The 18,772-nt window shown below is 37.5% G+C and overlaps 1 long non-coding RNA gene across 3 annotated transcripts in view; it reads right to left on the bottom strand.

Moving 5' to 3' along the window:
- The window catches only part of LOC109824776, a 5,107-nt gene continuing 2,566 nt past the window's right edge, over positions 16,232–18,772 (bottom strand). For all 3 annotated transcript variants that reach the window (XR_002242775.1, XR_002242776.1, XR_002242777.1), the window contains 4 exons: positions 17,263–17,575; positions 17,080–17,172; positions 16,891–16,988; positions 16,232–16,742 (listed from right to left, as the gene is read on the bottom strand). This is a non-coding gene — a long non-coding RNA (uncharacterized LOC109824776). The remainder of the gene's footprint in view (positions 16,743–16,890; positions 16,989–17,079; positions 17,173–17,262; positions 17,576–18,772) is intronic.

The following is an 18,772-nucleotide window of genomic DNA, read 5'->3' as shown; positions in this document are numbered from 1 at the left end:
ACAAAACCACTGCTTTATATCTTTTTTTCATCATTTGTTTCCACATCCAAGAGCTATCATTTTTAGCTATCACATGCCAGATATCCCTATGCCTCAAGTAAGTTCCATGAACCCATTTGATCCAGAGAGATTCTTTATTAACATGGATGTGCCATATGTTCTTTAATGCAGCTGCTAGTTTCCAAGTAAAAGCAGAAAAAACTCCTAAACCACCTTGCTTTCTTCCCAGGAAAATATTTTCTCAAGCAACTAGAGACTTTAGGAGATTGATTATTTTTACCCTAAAAGAAATTCCTACACAATTCATCAATCTTTTGAGTAACTTTGACAGACAAAATGTAATTAGATGTCCAATATACTTGAACCCCTAGTATAACACTCCTGATAACTTATAGTCTACCTGCATAGGTGAGATTTTTGTGCTTCAACCATGTCTGAAATTGGTTAGACACTTTATTGATTAGTGCATTACAATCCACATAAGATAGCCTTTTGCATATGAGAGGAACACTCAGGTATCTAATTGCAGAACTCACTCAGAGAAGCCCAAAATATTTGTAATTGTTGCTTTCACAATATCATTGACTCCACCAAAGAAAACAGAGCATTTATCTTGATTAGCTTCTAACCCAGTGATTTCACTAAACTTTTTAACACACTGATATAATTTCTGCACCGAGTATAAATCACCTTTTCCTAAGAGCAGCAAGTCATCAACAAATATAAGATGGGTGATTTTAAGTTTGCTACACTTGGGATGAAATTTGAAAAGCCTGTCATGTTTTAGCATATCCAAGCTTCTTGAGAGATATTCCATATCCAAAATAAAGAGATAGGGGGAGAGTGGGTCACCTTGTCCTAATCCTCTTTCACCCTTAAAATATCCATGTAGGGAACCATTTAGGGAGATGGAAAACTTTGGGTTTGATATACATGACATGATCTAGTCAATCATCAAAACAGAAAACCCCAGACCCTTGAGCATTTCATTTAAAAACTTCCGACTGATTGTGTCAAATGCCTTCTTAATATCAATGTTTAACATGACTCTTGGTGATATATGGTTTCTACTATAGCTTTTGACTAATTCATGTGCTAACAAGATATTACTTGTTATTTGTCTGTCTGTAACAAATACACTTTGGGCTTCATTCACCAAATATCCCATAATTGGTTTTAATTTATTTGCCTAGATTTTGGATATAGACTTGTATATACAATTACAGCAAGAAATGGGCCTAAAATCAAAAGGTTTTTTAGGGCATTGCACTTTAGGAATGAGAGTTATGGAAGTAGAATTTACCACACCCAAAAGCTTGCAGATTTGAAAGATTCCTTAATGGCAAGAGTAACTTCATCTCCCACAATTGACCATGCTGATTTGAAGAAAGAAACACCATATCCATCAGGACCAAGTGACTAGTTATCAGACATGGAAAAGATAGCTTCTCTGATTTCATCTTTGGAATCAGGTCTAGAAAGAATACTGGCTTGAGAACCATTCAAACAGTGTCCTGATTGAATGACATCCTTATTTGGAATAATAGTATTAGTTGCTTTTCCATGAGGTTCATATAATAAGAAACAAATTCTTTAGCAATTGTTGTGCGCCGCGGAAGCCGATTCGACAAGTCAATAGCACACACAAGAACCAATAATAGACCACAATGGAACACAACAACCCAATCACAGCAAGAACACAAGATATACGTGGTTTGGCAATGTGCCTACGTCCACGGGGTAAGGAGGGGGGGAGTTTTACTAATGGAAATCAAGGGGAATACAAATTAGGGTTACAAATCTTACCAGAACCCACAAATAAGCCCTCTTAATCTCTCCAAATGGCTCCAACAATAGAAGCCTCAAATCTCCTCTTTCAGCTGCTCAAAATCCTCTCCCTTTTCAAACCCTAGAAACCCACATTGGGTATATATAGGGAGCCCAAACAAAACGGGTCTGGAAACAGACCCAGCCCAAAACCGCTACGGCTATCGACCGCGGCGGTCGATGTAATACCCCAACCCTTGAGAGGGTGATGTGATTAGTATTGATAGATTTGATTGGAATACTCATACCACCAAGATGCATCTTCTTTTCGGAAACCCAATTCTTAAAAACTCCAAAGTTAAGCGTGCTTGGCCTGGAGAAATTCTAGGATGGGTGACCCCCTGGGAAGTGTTCCAGGGAGCACGTAAGTAAGGACAAAACGTGCTGAAAAGACATGTGGTGGTTTGTGAGGCCAATCCATCAGATCTAATAGCATACCAACTCCGGGATTCCGGGGCGGGGCGTTACAAATGGTATCAGAGCCAAGCCAACCGGAATTGTGAGAGCTAAGTGCTATGCGGCGCAAAGTGCTACGTCGAGAGGACGGGAGCCACCTCTTGAGGCTGTAGGAGCCACCTCTAGAATCTCGCACGGATGGTACGGTCTTGGATGATATGGTTTGGCACAACGAGGACGTTGTGAGTTTAAGTGGAGGAGTATGTAATACCCCAACCCTTGAGAGGGTGATGTGATTAGTATTGATAGATTTGATTGGAATTCTCATACCACCAAGATGCATCTTCTTTTCGGGGGTGATGTGATTAGTATTGATAGATTTGATTGGAATTCTCATACCACCAAGATGCATCTTCTTTTCGGAAACCCAATTCTTAGAAACTCCAAAGTTAAGCATGCTTGGCCTGGAGAAATTCTAGGATGGGTGACCCCCTGGGAAGTTTTCCAGGGAGCACGTAAGTAAGGACAAAACCTGCTGAAAAGACATGTGGTGGTTTGTGAGGCCAGTCCATCAGATCTAATAGCATACCGACTCCGGAATTCCGGGGCGGGGCGTTACAGTCGACTACGATCCATCACGGTCGACTGCCACGGTCAACCTCCAGAAAAAACCGCGGTCGACCGTGGTAGTCGACCGTCACAAAAACAGAAACTTCCGCGGTCGACCGTCGCTGATCCCGACGCATAGTAAGCTCTGTGCACGAACGCGATCGACCGCCCCGGTCGATCGCCAACCTGTTAACCTGTTTCTATGCCTTTCATTCCTACAAATCTCTACCTCGGCGAAGATTCTACCAAATTGAGCCGACACCAACCAAACCAATTTCCTCACTTGTTACATCCAGTATGCCATGGCAACAGACTCATAACAACGGACCCCATCCACAACACGTCGAGACCCAAACGGGAGTGCGAACACTCACCCTAAAACAAGTGTGTCTACTCACCAAATCGGCTGCATAAAAAACTGACTGCCTACGTATCCTCTCCAAGGAATCAAGCCTTCACGTAGTTCACCCAAATGGCCGCCAATGGCCTCAACAACGAAGAATGTTCAATAAGTTCAAATAATGACCAAACTTCACACCTGGTACAACTTTGGTCAACATATCAGCAGAGTTGTCCTTAGTGTGGACCTTCTCTAACGTGACATCACCATCATCCAATACATCACGAACAAAATAAAATCTAACATCAATGTGCTTCGTGTAAGCATGGTAGACTTGGTTCTTCGCCAAATAGATAGCTGACATGCTATCACAATAAACCTGAATGGTCTCCTGTACAATCCCCAAATCATCCAACAAACCATGTAGCCACAAAGCCTCCTTCACTGCTTCAGTCACCGTCATATATTCAATCTTCGTAGTAGAAAGGCTACTGTAGACTGAAGAGTGCATCTCCAACACACCGGTGCACCAGCCAATGTAAAAACATAACCTGTAGTGGATCGATGCTTGTCAAGATCTTCGGTATAGTCTGAATCCATGTAGCCAATACAATCCTGCCCTGTCTCATCAATCTTCACAAATATCAACCCAACGTCCACGGTACCCTTAATATACCATAGAATCCACTTCACGGCCTCCCAATGCCCCTTCCCGAGGTTGTGCATGTACCTAGATACTATGCTCATGGCCTGTGACAAATCTGGTCTCGTACACACCATAGCATACATCAAGCTACTCACTACACTGGCATATGGAACTTTGGACATGTAGTCCCGATCCTCAACTAAAACTGGTGACATCAAAGCTGAAAGCTTAAAGTGGGGAGCTAATGGAGTACTCACCACCTTAGTATTGCCCTCAAAACTAAATTTTTTCAGCATCTTCTACAAGTAACTACTCTGTGTATGCTTCAATCTACCCTTCACCCTGTCTTGCTCAATCTCCATACCCAGTATCTTCTTAGCCTCTCCCAAATCCTTCATCTTAAATTCAGATGACAGCTCCTTTTTCAATTTCCTAATAGCTGAAATGTTTCTGGAAGCAATGAGCATATCATCAACATATAATAACAAATAAATGTGCTCACTATCCTGTAGCTTGTGCATATACACACACGGATCATAAGGGCTCCTCGTGTATCCTTGGCCAATCATAAAGCTATCAAATCTCTTGTACCACTATCGTGGTGATTGCTTCAATCCATAAAAAGATTTTTTCAATTTGCACACCAAATTTTTCCTTCTTGCAGCTTTAAACCCTATAGGTTGTGTCATGTAGATCTCCTCATCTAAGTCTCCATGTAGAAAGGCCGTCTTCAAGTCCATTTGGACCAAATCCAAATCCAACTGTGCTACCAATGTCAATAGAATCCGAATAGACGAATGCTTTACAACGGGTAAAAATACCTTGTTGTATTCAACTCTCTCAAGCTGTGCATATCTATTGGCTACCAATCTAGCTTTGAACCGAATGTCCTCAATAGAAGATCCCTTCTTCTTAGCATACACCCACTTGTAACCAATAGCATTCTTACCCTTAGGTAGCTTTGGAAGTTCCCAAGTATCGTTCTTCTGGAGAGATTACATTTCCTCCGCCATAGCATTCCTCCACCTAATAAAATCAGGGCTAGACTCTGCCTCCCTGAATGTGGCAGGAACCAAATCATCAACGACCTTCACAGATAAAGCATATGCCACCATGACAGCATCATATCTAGATGGCTGATGAATCTCTCTCCTCGGTCTATCTGCTGCAATGGACCCCTGAGCATGACCCTGCTCCTGAGTCTTACCATCCACTGTATCCTCCAAATGCCTGACTGTCATCTCAACTCCTTCCAGTGCTACCTCTGTAGGAGTCTCAATGGACACAGTGCTAATTGGAGTGGGTGGAGTCACATCATCCTCCACATGCTGTGATATCCCTCCTGTCTGATTTTCCTCCTGCTGCTGAGGAACTCAAGGCTTCATCATGTACGCCTTATCAAATGTGACATCTCTGCTAATGACCATCTTCTTTTCTTATGGATCCCATAATTTTAAGCCTTTGATACCTTCTCTAAATCCCAAAAAGATAGCCTTCCTCGCTCTCGGATTCAACTTCCCATCACTAACATGGAAATAAGCTGGACACCCAAATATCCGAAGAGTCTCATAATCATTAGCCACAGAACCAGACCAACGCTCCATAGGGGTCTTCCCCTCTATCGTAGTTCACGGCAACCTATTAACGAGATGGCTCGCATAAACTAGCGGAAGCCGATTCGACAAGTCAATAGCACACACAAGAACCAATAATAGACCACAATGGAACACATGCAACCTAATCACAGCAAGAACATAAGATATACGTGATTCGGCAATGTGCCTACGTCCACGAGGCAAGGAGGGGGGAGTTTTACTAATGGAAATCAAGGGGAATACAAATTAGGGTTACAAATCTTACCAAAACCCACAAATAAGCCCTCTTAATCTCTCCAAATTGCTCCAACAATAGAAGCCCCAAATATCCTCTTTCAGCTGCTCAAAATCCTCTCCCTTTTCAAACCCTAGAAACCCACATTGGGTATATATAGGGAACCCAAACGAAACGGGTCTGGAAACAGACCCAGCCCAAAACCGCTACGGCGGTCGACCGTGGTGGTTGACGCTGATGCCGACGCATAGTAAGCTCTGTGCACGAACGCGGTCGACTGCCACGGTCGACCGCCAACCTATTAACCTGTTTCTGAGCGTGCCAATCCTACAGTAATCTCATCTCTGTCAGTAATCCTTTACCCCGAATTATTATAGAGAACCATCACCTTGTTGTGATGTCTATTAATTTTAATGTTTGAATGAAATTCTTGTTATTTTCTTGTCACCCTATCATCTCTGTTAAAGAAGACCTCATGCTTCCGTCGAGGATTTGGCAAAGATGATTTCTTCCAAAGTTACATTAGTAACAACTGGGTAGATGGTGGTTAGCTCTTCTTAACTCCTCATCTTGTAGTTGATTGTCTCTCTGTCCTCTCTGGGAAAACTCAACTCGTTTCATGGTGATGCCAACTCTGTTTGGCCTTCTTCTGCAAGATCCAATAAGTCCAATTGACATAAGATAGCCTATCAACGTACAACCTTTAAACTCCCTTTGAAAATGACAACATTTCGATTTATTTTCTTTTACAGGAGCTACTACAAATGCACAACTCCTGGATGCACCGTGAGGAAACACATAGAGAGAGCCGCAGATGATATAAAGTCGGTAATCACATCTTACGAAGGAAAGCACAACCATGAACCACCCAGCACAAGAAACAGCAACATCACTAATGCTTTCTCTGATGGTAAAACTAAGTTTTCTTTAGCACTTGATTCTCTGATTCCCTTCTCTCCATCAGAATCCACCATCTCGGAACCAGAAACAAACAATTTCATTATTCCTCATCTTGGAAATAACTCCGGACAAATCTCCCCACAAAGCACTTTTGAACCACAAACATTAGCTCTTCCATGGTACCAATTGCTGCTTCATCAATCCCCATTGCCCGTCAATGGATTTCGTCTAAGTAATTTCCATGCTGAGATTCAGCAAGTTATACCTATTCCAAACTTAGCTCCAGAATTCTCCAGTCCGTATTATCCTACAGTAGCAATGTCCGATTGTGCTCTCTCTTGTTTGAGTTCCACAACTACTGAGTTGCAACGTATTGTCGGAAACCATAGAGAAAAAGTCGCCTCCTATCACTCTCCAGAATCACCCATGTTTGAATGCACCGTCTCTGGTTCGACATCCATAACTTCGGAGTTGCATTCCATTTTCGAAAATCCAAAAGAAGAAAAGGGCCTGTATCATTCTCCAGATGGTACTCTCTGCAGCTATGCACAGTTTTCACCCCCTTTGAGTTCTTTATTGGATGATGAATCTTTGCATGCTGAACATGCTATTGGAAGATATTGACGTGAGTTATAACATTGCTCATTTCAGGCAGTTATCGTCAATCTTGAACACCCAAGCTTGAAGTTTTCCAGCAGATCATTTAGTTTCATTCTCATTTAATCGTTTTCTATTTAATAATTCTTTTTAAAGTTTCATTCAAGTTTTGATACTTGAAGGGTGTATTCTCCGCTGTTAGTAATCACAGACTGCAAAGTGGGCTCAATGAGCAACAAAAGAGAAAAAAAACAACATGCGCGCAACAGAAATATTATTTAATTCTGTTAATAATGAATTTGTCCTTTTTTTTTACTTTATTGTATACTCAGGTATGCTTGAGTTTGATTCATGTACTTCATTTCTTGGTAATGAAATTTATTGACTTACAAAAGAAAGAATTTGTTCATATTTAATGTTGTTCATTATAGAAGCACTCATATTTCCCATACATCTGGTGATTAGAAGTTCAATTTTTCCTCTGATAGTCATCATCTCCTTCTGGATTCACATTTAACAGGTGTCACAGCTCGAACTCAAGTTCGATTTGTTATTACCTAGCCATTTCTAGTAGATTCTACGGCAACATCGTGCACTGTACTACCGTACATCATCTGCATCTCGCTTTGTAGATGGCATGATATTGTCACAAGATCTCCACTGTTTGAGACTGCAATGAACTGAAGATGAACTCATGGCCTTCACATAGACTTTAAAGCCATGCACTCTTTACAGTGTTCTATCTTCACAGCTTACTTATGGAAGTGCATATGATATTTGGTATACACCTAACTAACTCATGGAGATACTGTGAAAAGTATTTGTTTAATAACAAGTATGATTACGTTCAGATGAAAAATGATGAAACCATTGACGAAATTTTCACTAGATTGCGCAAAGTGTTTCAGTCGCTGCATAGAAAATGTAGGTAGTCGAAGGTACTGTCAGTGACGTTAACAAGGTGACATATGAGAAACTCTTAAGTAAAGATAAAGGATTACAAAATAGAGATCCAATAAATGAATGAGAATGATGAAGATCAAAAAAAAAAAACCAAAATCTATTGCTCATAATGTTGGAAATTCATGCTAAATAAATGCAAAATACGCAACGGAAGACTGTATGTATAATAATATTAAGCATGTAGAGAGCATGAAAAACAAGCTAGGACCATCCTAATTAAATCTAACATGATCCCTATAAAAAAGAGAGCAACCAAGAGTTTTGAAGGCTAACTTTCATAGCGTGATTCGCTGCTAGATCGAACAACCCCTAGCTCTTTCTCCTTGTTGTTGTAAACCCCCTTGTATTGGATCTCCAAGTCTTCAAGTGAGCTTGATAAAATCAGAGTTTCTTGAAACACAAGGCAAGATATCTACCATGGGGTACTTTAAAATCCTACTACTTCCTCTTACTCAAAGATTGCTAGAGTTTTTTTTTTTTGGTAAATGAAAAAATTTTATTCATCACCAAAATGTAAAATTATGTACATCAATGAACTAGAGCTCAATAAAAAAAAATAGAGCTCAGCTAAAATACTCCTCAAGGAGTGTGAAATCTCAGCTACAACATATTACTACAGTAATCTAAAAAACCTGCACAGATCATAGCAACAATGATTGTGCACCTTCTTTGCCTCTACAATGAATACCCTCCTAAGCAAATTACAAGGAGAGAATCCATTCCCTGCATTCAGCCGAAGGGGACAATTCAGAATAGCAGTGAGGATATCCATCTTTATGTTCTTGATTAAAGTATCAGGAGCTCTATTCTTCATCTTGAAGATTCTGTTATTCCTTTCTCTCCAAATATTATACACTGTAGCAGCAAACGCCATCCTTTTAATTTTTTGCTTGATTCCTTTGCCCTCAACCTAAAACTATACCAATTCAATAGGGTAGACCAATCACAAGATCTCCATTTGAATTTGAGCCACTCCATAATACCATTCCACACATAATTTGATAATTTGCACTCAAAAAAGAGGTGATTTCTGCTCTCTGAAGAACCATTACATAGCTTACAAACAGATGCTTGAATAATCCCATGCTTGAGAAGGCTATCTTGAGTTTAAAGTTTATCATTGACTGCCAGCCACAGGATGAACGAGTGTTTAGGATAGCTCAAATTTTCCCAAACTATGCCATGTCATGCCACTTGAGTTGTAACAGATGATAAACTGGAATATAGACCAGAGATCTGAACTTTAGAGTTGACACAACAAGAATTGGTAAGTTGTTTGAGGTTTTTAATCCCTCCACAAAAAACAAGACATTTATCTCTGATTTTCAATAATTGTTTCCACATCCAAGAATCCCCCTTCTTAGCATTTACCTGCCAAATACTCCTGTTTTTTAGGTAATTCTCATAGGTCCATTTAATCCATAATTGTTACTTATTCATGTGGATACTCCAAAGGATTTTAAGAGCTGTAGAAGTGATCCATAGCCTAGCTGAGAAAATTCTCAATCCTCCATTTTTCCTTTGTACACAGACTTTACTCCATGACACAAGTGAAGTTTTGAAAATCTGATCTGATTTACCCCATAGAAAACACCTGCATAACTCATCAATCTTTTGTAGAACTTTAACTGGAGGATGTAACTAGATGTCCAGAAAATTTGAACACCCAATATGACACTCTTGATAATCTGTATTCTTCCAGCATAAGACAGATTTTTATTTTTCATACAACTCTGGAGTTGATTGGATATCTTCAAGAGAAGAGGATTGCAGTCCATGTAAGACATCCTTTTGTAAACAAGGGGAGACCAAGATAACTGATTGGTAGTTTACCTTCAGAGAATCCCAGGGAATTATTAATCACTTGCTTAAAATCTTTAGAAACCCCACCATAAAAGATAGAATATTTAGCAGGATTTGCCTCTAGTCCAGAGCAAACTCCAAAAGATTTAACACATTGATAAAGTTTATTCACAGAATAAGGGTCCCCTTTGCAGAAAAGAAGGAGATCATCAGCAAACACAAGGTGTGTTATTTTTAGATTTTTGCACTTGGGGTGAAATTTGAAGTTTTTATCATCCTTCAACTGATTCAAGTTTCTAGTCAGGTATTCCATGCCAAGAATGAAGAGGTAGGGGGAGAGAGGATCCCCTTACCTTAGTCCTCTTCCACCTTTGAAGAAACCATGTAAACTTCCATTCAGGGAGATAGAATAATTTGGTGAACAGATACAGCTCATGATCCATTTAACAAAGACCAGAGGGAAGCCCAGTCCTTTCAAAATATCCTGCAGGAAGTCCCAACTTATTGAATCAAAAATCTTCCTTATATCTATGTTGATCATTACCCTTGGTGATAGGTGTTTCCTTCCATAATTTTTAACAAGTTCATGTGCAAGTAAGATATTGTTTGATATTTGTCTACCCTTCACAAAAGCACTTTGAGCTTCATTGACTAAACTCCCCATAACAACCTGTATTCTAGTTGCCAGAATTTTTGAAATGATTTTATAGAGGTAATTGCAATAGGATATAGGTATGAAATCTGCTAGAGTTTTTGGACATTGCACCTTTGGAATAAGTGTGATTGATGTGGAATTTACAGCACCCAACAGTTTGCCTGTTTTAAAGAATTCACCAACTACTAATGTAATTTCATCCCCAATGATGGACCAGGCAGATTTGTAAAAGGATGCACTAAAATCATCAGGCCCTGGGGCCTTGTTATCTAGCATTGAGAATATTGCACCTCTTATTTCTTCACTTGTGACTGGCTTAGCTAGTTCACTGGCTTGATAAGAACTCAGACATGTGTCATTTTGAATAACATGGCTATCAGTTTTAGCAGTATGAATAGCAGTGCCCATCAAGCTTTTGTAATAAGAGATGAACTCTTTTGTTATCTCTTCTCCATCAGTAAGCCTATCTCCCTGACTATTATAGAGAACTATAACTCTATTGTTATGTCTGTTGGCTTTAATAGCTGAATAATAAAACTTAGTATTTCTGTCACCTTCGAATGCACCAGGTAGTTCTTGCTTTCTTTTGATAGAAAGAAATTTCATGATCTAAGAGTTTAGTATATAATGCAACATATTTTCTTTCCTGACTGATAAGAGCAGAATTGAGGGGATCATCTTGAATTTTCTTTTGAATTTCCTCCATCTCAATTTTTGCTCTAATGACTTGCTCACTTATATTTCCAAAGTGTCTTCTATTCAGAGACTTCAAAGCTCATTTCAACTTTTTGAGTTTAGAGTAGACAGAGTACATATGAAATCCATTGACAGGAGATTGCCAAATACTAGAGACAGTGGTTAGGAAATCATCATGTTTCGTCCACATATTAAAAAACCTGAATGGCTTTTTACTATAAGAGCAGTCTTCATAAACTGAGACTATTGCAGGGGAATGATCAGATAACCTGGGCACCATAAACTCCACATGGATAGAATTTAGTTGTTGAATACATGTGTGATTTACTAGAGCTCTGTCCAGACAACTCCAAACTCTAGTATCCTGGTCCTGTTTATTGTTCCATGTAAAGAAACACCTTATTGTTTTCAAGTGGGAGAGCTGGCAATCATCAATGAAAGAGCTGAAGTCAATTGTGTCAGCATCAGTTAATGTTGAGCCACCAAGTTTCTCTTCACTGCTTAGCATTGTATTAAAATCTCCAAATATAATCCAAGGCAGAGTGCCAATAAGATTGCTAGAGTTTCGTTAGAGGTAGAGTTCTCTTTTATTCTCTTATGGAAAAAACCACTTAGCCAATTTTATATTAACCTTTCCATAAGAGAGAGAGCTCATATATATAGAGTAAGATATGTCATGACTCATCTCATGAGTCATGTCATGAGTCATCTAAATGTAATGATTCCTTTCATGAGCCATGCAATGAATCATCTCATCAGTCATGCAAAGAGTTATGAAGAATCAAAACTATGTGCTAAAACCTTATGCCCAAACCATACCACCTTAATGACTCATCTCATGACTCATTAATCAAGGTATAATGAAGTGTATATTTTAAAAGAAAATACCACATCAATACAGTGTTTCATAAATACAGTATTGCGTAATTTTTCTAATTATTAACTAATAAGTCATCATATGACCAAAAAATCAATGAGTTGACCAAAAATCAACTGTTGACCAAATGTCAACTGTTGACCAAAAAGTCAACTGTTGACTAAAAGTTAACTTTATGAAAAAAATATTGGAATTCATTTCTTAAGCACATAGCATTCTTATTTTACCGATACATATAATCGTTTATGTGTATCCGGTAAAAATCATATATGTGTATCAATCATATGCATTTAACTCTATATATTATATTTCATAGGATTCAAGTACGCGCTTTGTGTGACTGTAGGGCCCAACTTAAGAATCGGCAGTGGATCATATCCACAAGTACAACAGAGGTGCTAGCTACACATGAAGACTACCCGGGTATAAGTTGTGATAAATATCTGTAAGATGCTTACATAATTTTATCAAGACCACTCAGTAAATATATTGTACAGTCCGGTCTCTTCGTTAAACAATGTCAAACTATCGAGCTGATAATCATATTTTATTACAATTTTATACCATCATTATCTATTTTATATGAATAAATATGCCATTAATAATTGTTTTTATCTTTAATTGCAGGTTAGTGAAGAATAAAGCCCAAGATCTCTTATCTCAACAAAAACCCATGAATTAAATGAAGAACACAAGCAAGAGTTAAAAAAGCCCAAGCCCAAAATCAAGCCGAGTAGCCTGTAGAAGCCGGAGAAAATAAAAAAATTAAATATGAAAAAAAATGTATTCAAGATAGTTGGCCACAAAGAAACAATGATATCTCCCAATCCGGGAGACGGAATTTAACATATAATATATGAAAATCACCTATCTCGACGAGATGAAGCCAACCGTGAAGTCAGAATTCTTATTAGAGCATCGATGCGGGCATCGATGCAGGCATCGATGCGGGCATCGATGCCTGTATCGATGCGAAGTCATCCAGATTTCATCTACGGCCGAAATTGTATTCTTGGGGCTCAAGTTTGATCCAAGGGCTCTCATTCACTGATGTTTACTATAAATAAGGGTTGAGAGTGAGGGGTTAGAGGTGTGAAAGTTTTTGTAACTCATTTTGGAGAGGAGGGCTACTCTTAATTGAGAAGGCCTTCCAAATTTATAACTTTTTGTTACAATTAATAATAATAATTTTTTTACCACTTTAAATATTTCTTCTCTTTGTTGGATGATGAAGATGGAGATGAAGAATTGTTTAGAGGTTTGCATTTCTTTTCTTTTTCTCTTTTATTTCTTTTTTATTGCTTATTAGTTTAGATTTATTTCTATGCTTATAGTTAGATTTTATTTTCTTGTTAAATAGCCAAGAGGCTAGAACCCTCTTGCCTTAGATTTATTTCATGCTTATAGAGTAGATTTATTTTCTTGCATTTAATTCTTGCAATTTATTTTGTAGTTTAGATTTTATAATTTATTTTGTAGTTAGATTTTAATTTCTTATACTATTCACCTTGAGGCTAGAACCCTCTTGGGTTTAGTTTTTCTTTTTGTTTATTTTTATTTTGTTTGATTCGCCTTTAGGCTAGAACCCTCTAGGGAATCACCATTTTCTAAGAAGTGAGTTTAACTACTTAGATATGAAACAAATATATTTTCATATACATACTCCTATGTTTCATTCTCTAATGTATTTGTGAAAATATCATATTCTTAGTTTTTGGACTTAACAATAATCATATACATATTTTATTAAGTCTACAAAATCATTGTGCAGAGTTTCAAAACATGGTTTAGCCTAAATGTCAAAATTCATATGTTTACATTTTCGTGTTTTGGATTATTTTGCAAAATGATGATATTTTTCATTTGGGAAGTCCTTTTTGGAAACCAGTCATTGTAGCATGATTAATTATCATGTCTACAATCATTCCCCAAAGTTTTACATTTTTTAGAATTTATTTGATATTTTTAAACAGGGTTTTAAAATCAGAAAAACAGTTTTCAAAATCAGATTTTCATATATCAGTTCTCGGTCGACCGCACCGGTTGACCGGACCTATGTTATTTAGTCAGTGGGCAGCAGAGAGTTTGTCGGTCGACCGATGCGGTCGACCGAGAGCTCGATTTTTCTGTCGGTCGACCACACCGGTCGACCGATGAAGTCTCTGTTTGTTTTTCTCGTTTTCGATCTGGATCGCGGTCGACCGGAAATTTCGTCGGTCAACCGATTGATTTCGTCGGTCGACCAAAAATTTTGTCGGTCGACCGCCGCTCAGTTAGGTCTGTTTCCAACGGCTATTTTTATTACCGTTGCTGGGGCTATTTTTGTTATTTGGTTTGGGGTTTTTGATTGAGGTTCTTGGAGGCTATAAATACCCCATTGATCTCAGTTCTCATCAACCTAAGAGAATGTTTTAACAAGTTTTAAACAAGTTTAAGTTTGTTTAGTTTGTTTTTGGGGTTTGCTGTTACAAAGAGGAGTTTGCGTCATCTGTTGAGGAATTCATCTTCAATATCCTTTCATCCTCTCTTCGTGTTTATAGAGAAGTTTCCTTAACTCTATTTCCTAGCATTTCTACTATTGTATTTCATATCAATCTTATTGCTAGTTCTTATTGAGTTAAGTTTTTATTGAATCTCATTGTTACACACACCCACTTGAGCTTATTGTATTTACATACATAGTATATTAGGGTTGTGAGAGATTGTAACATTGAGTTGTGCTTAATTGAGTTCTCATCTATTGTAGAGAATAAATTTATATTTGTTACATTGTGAGTATTGTAAGGTTTTCGGTGAGCTAGAAAACCGAGTGTGTTGTGAAGTTTTCGGTGAACTAGAAAACCGCGTGTGAGGAGTAGACGTTGATCGGTGATCGTTGAAAACCGACACAGTGTGGTTGTAAACGTTATTCGGGTGAGCGTAGAAAACCCGGTTGTGGTAGTGGATTTCTCCCCGGGAGTGGGGAGCGGAGACGTAGGACGGAAGGTCCGAACTCCGTGATCATATCTTGTGTTTGAGTGTGCTTTGGCATTTATTTATACTTGTGTTTATATTTCTTGTCGCCATTGTCATTAGCTCATTATTTATATGATCCACTATCTAGTTCATGTTGTTTATCCCTTGTGTTAGTTTTATATCCTTGCATATATATATATTTCATCATATAGGATATATCTTATTGTTCACTTTGCTTATCCTAGCTCATATATCTTATTGTATTTCATACCTGCTAGGATAACTTGTTAATTAATTTTAATTGACATATAATCGGATTAGATTAGCATAAGACCCTAATCACCCCCCCCTCTAGGGTCTAACATTTAATTCTTGCAATTTATTCTGTAGTTTAGATTTTGCAATTTATTTTGTAGTTAGATTTTAATTTCTTGCACTATTCACCTTGAGGGTAGATCCACTACAACAGAAAAGCTAATCCGCGGGGAACAAGTTTGTCGTTGAAAGTCAAGATTTCCTCGTCGTAGTGTGTTGGTGAGGAAAAAACTTTGGTCACCATTTCCTCGCGGTAGGGTGGTCAAGAAAAGTTTTTGCGAGGAATATTATAATTTCTCACAAAATCTTTTTTGCGATGAATATATTCTTTTCTCGTTGTTACTCTTTAGCCTTGATATTTTTCCTCACCTAATCTCATACCTTTTTCATCTCTAAACTATAATTTCCTCGCTAATGACACGTGAATAATATTTAATTTATATATAATAAAAATTCTAAAAAAAACTATTTTCGTCGTTGCAAGTATCTTTCAGCGAGGAAACTGTTCCTCACCAAAAGTAAATCTTTAACGAGGAAATTAATTTTCTTCACCAAAGGGAGGAATATTACTTTTGTCGTTGTAGGTTGTACCGCTATAGCGAGGAAATATGTTTTTGACGACGTAAGTTATATACTCTATAGCGAGGATATATATTTTGACGATGTAAGTATGTAACCTATTGTGAGGAAACATATTTTAATCACCTTAAGTTATATTGTCTATTTCGAGGAAATTTAATTTCATCGACCTAAATATATAGCGAGGAAACTTATAATGAGAAAATTTTATTTCATCAATAATAATGCTATTTCGAGAAAAATGCTCAAAATATAAATAATTGTCATCAATAGTCACCACAGTACATCAAAACAATTAAAATAAATAAGCAAGGAAGTTTCTACCATAAGTAACAATACTAATCTAAAGCAATAACAAATGCAACACGATCAAATAAACATTTCTCCAAGTTTAAATTCACTAAAAATACTAAGCTGATGGATGTTGCCTGGAAAAATTAGCCATAAACTCCTCAAACTTTTTGGCTTGCTCCTCCAATCTTTGGATTACCTTATTTTGTGCATCGATCTTTTGTTGTTGAGTTCCTACAAGTTGTTGGGTCTCTTGAAACTGTTCTTGTAACTCTTTATTCTTTTCAGACATTTCACTCATTGAAGAACGAGAGAACCTTAATGGTGGTGGTCTAGGGCCAAAACCACAGCCCTTAATATAGCCTGATTTGACTTTGAGAACTTTTGCACAAATTTCCTCATCTGTCATTGTTCGAGTTCCATCAGGTTGAGTGGTATCTGCTCGTATCTTTATCATTTGATCCTATAAGTAAAAAATATATATTCAGTTCAATGATATGCAAGTTCTCAATTACAACCTAATCAATATAATCCTCTTTAGAACAATAATATCAGTTTTACCTATATTCTTAAAATAATATAAAAGCATGCATCATTGACACGTTACTTACTCATTTTTCCCTTGCTCCCAAGTCCCATCTTTTTTTGTGCTTCTATACTCTTTTTCAAAACGATCAACTGCACCTTGCATCTCTCCAGTCTGTGCTGCCTATTGCATTCAAACATATTTTCTTTTTCAGCATACACACACACACACAATTAAGTTACAAATTTATAAGCAAAACTAAAAAGTGTCTTACAATTTGCTCTTGGTGTGACATAAATGATTTTGACGCAGCTTTGTGGTGATATGTCAACTTTGACCTATTACGAACATTCTTCTTTGAGTGAATCTAAATTATTAAGACATACAGTTAGAAAGAAGTAAATGAAAAAATAAAAAATGTTATGCGTGGAGAAAAATAAAAAAAAAGATATCATACCTTAAACTTTTCACTAGAAAAATGAGTGCAAAGAAACTCACATTCTTCCTGAGTCTTGACAGCTTCATGTTTGTTTTCAATTGCCTCCTTAATTATTGAAAATTGATCAAAATGTTTCTTCAACTTATTTGATTTCGTCCCGAACTTTCCATAGCCTTGGCAACATGTACTTTAAGCAAGAAATCATAATTTTGATGCCAACCTTGATCAGCCCTTCCTGAAAGAGTATCTCAATAACTTCCTTCAAAATTGGCAGCAGACCAGAATGATGTACACCAATCCCATGTTTCAACAAGGGTAGCATATTTGAAACCTGTGATAAGTATAGATAGCACAAATTTTTACATCAGCAAACAAATGAAATCAAAATACTAAAGCAAAGATAATAAAAGCATGAGTTTTTACCCAGCTACGAACAGGAAATTAATAACATAAACTATGTAACAGAATAGAGGCCTCAGTTAGGAGAAGATACAGTAAAAAACAATAAACATTGTCAAAAGCTACTATCAAATTTTCATTCAGCCAAGTAGATTGAACCTTGCTTTTTCCCTTCTGAAGCTGCACAATCTCACTTTTATCTTTAAAGAAAAAAATGGAATCCGCTACAGTATAGATTTTATTTCACAATTACAGTGTAAAAAAAACTGAATTTAGAAATTTTCTTATAAGAAAGGATCTCCAATAACTAAAACAAACTCAGTAGAATATGGTTCTCTGACATCCTAACAATATTTGTCAAGTGACCACCAAGCATAATTTAAGCGGTTTCATCAAGTAATATTAGTCCAACTGGTATGATGTATCTCATCATTCTGCAAGCCACCCTGCCCCCCACCTAAGTAACTCCAAGCATAATAATGAATTCTTATCAAGGGAAATGTACCAGTAAAAGAAAAGGGTATGTTCATAGGAACAGATCGTAAAGCAACAAGAACTTAATAAAAAATGTTTAATTTCACATAATTCCCCTGAACTTGGGGGGTGTTTCACATAATCCCAATGAACTTTGTTTATCACACATAAGCTTCCCAACCTTCGGGGTGTCTTAAAACCCCCTGAACTTTTGCCTTTTCTAAATGGACTCCCCTGCCTATACTTTACAAATAACCAAAATGTTTTTCAGAGAAAAAAAAATCCCACATTTTGTCATTTACCAGCGAAAATCTTTCCAATTTTTTGGGTATTTTGCACACAAGATAATATTGTACCCGTGCAAATTTTGTCATTATTATTTACAACAACATACCCCCTTTCCAAAATTTTGAGTTTTTCCTCGCAAGAAGATTTTATTTCGTTGCAAATTACATGTAGGGGCGTCCAGAGAGAAAAGTTTAAAGTTCAAGAGGGTCTTTGTGAGACAACCCAAAGTTCAGGGCCATTATGTGAGATAAACAAAGTTCACAATGATTATAGGGTTATGTAAAAAAGCCCTCAAAGTTCAGTGACCCCCCCCCCAAAAAAAAAGGTCTCTCTTTCTTTTTTTGGGGGGGGGGGGGGGGGGGGGTTT

The sequence above is a fragment of the Asparagus officinalis genome, chromosome 9 (genome assembly GCF_001876935.1).
Source record: "Asparagus officinalis chromosome 9, Aspof.V1, whole genome shotgun sequence".
NCBI lineage: Eukaryota > Viridiplantae > Streptophyta > Magnoliopsida > Asparagales > Asparagaceae > Asparagus > Asparagus officinalis.
The sequence above is the reverse complement of the archived record's forward strand: the minus strand, read 5'-3'. Positions and strand labels throughout refer to the sequence as shown.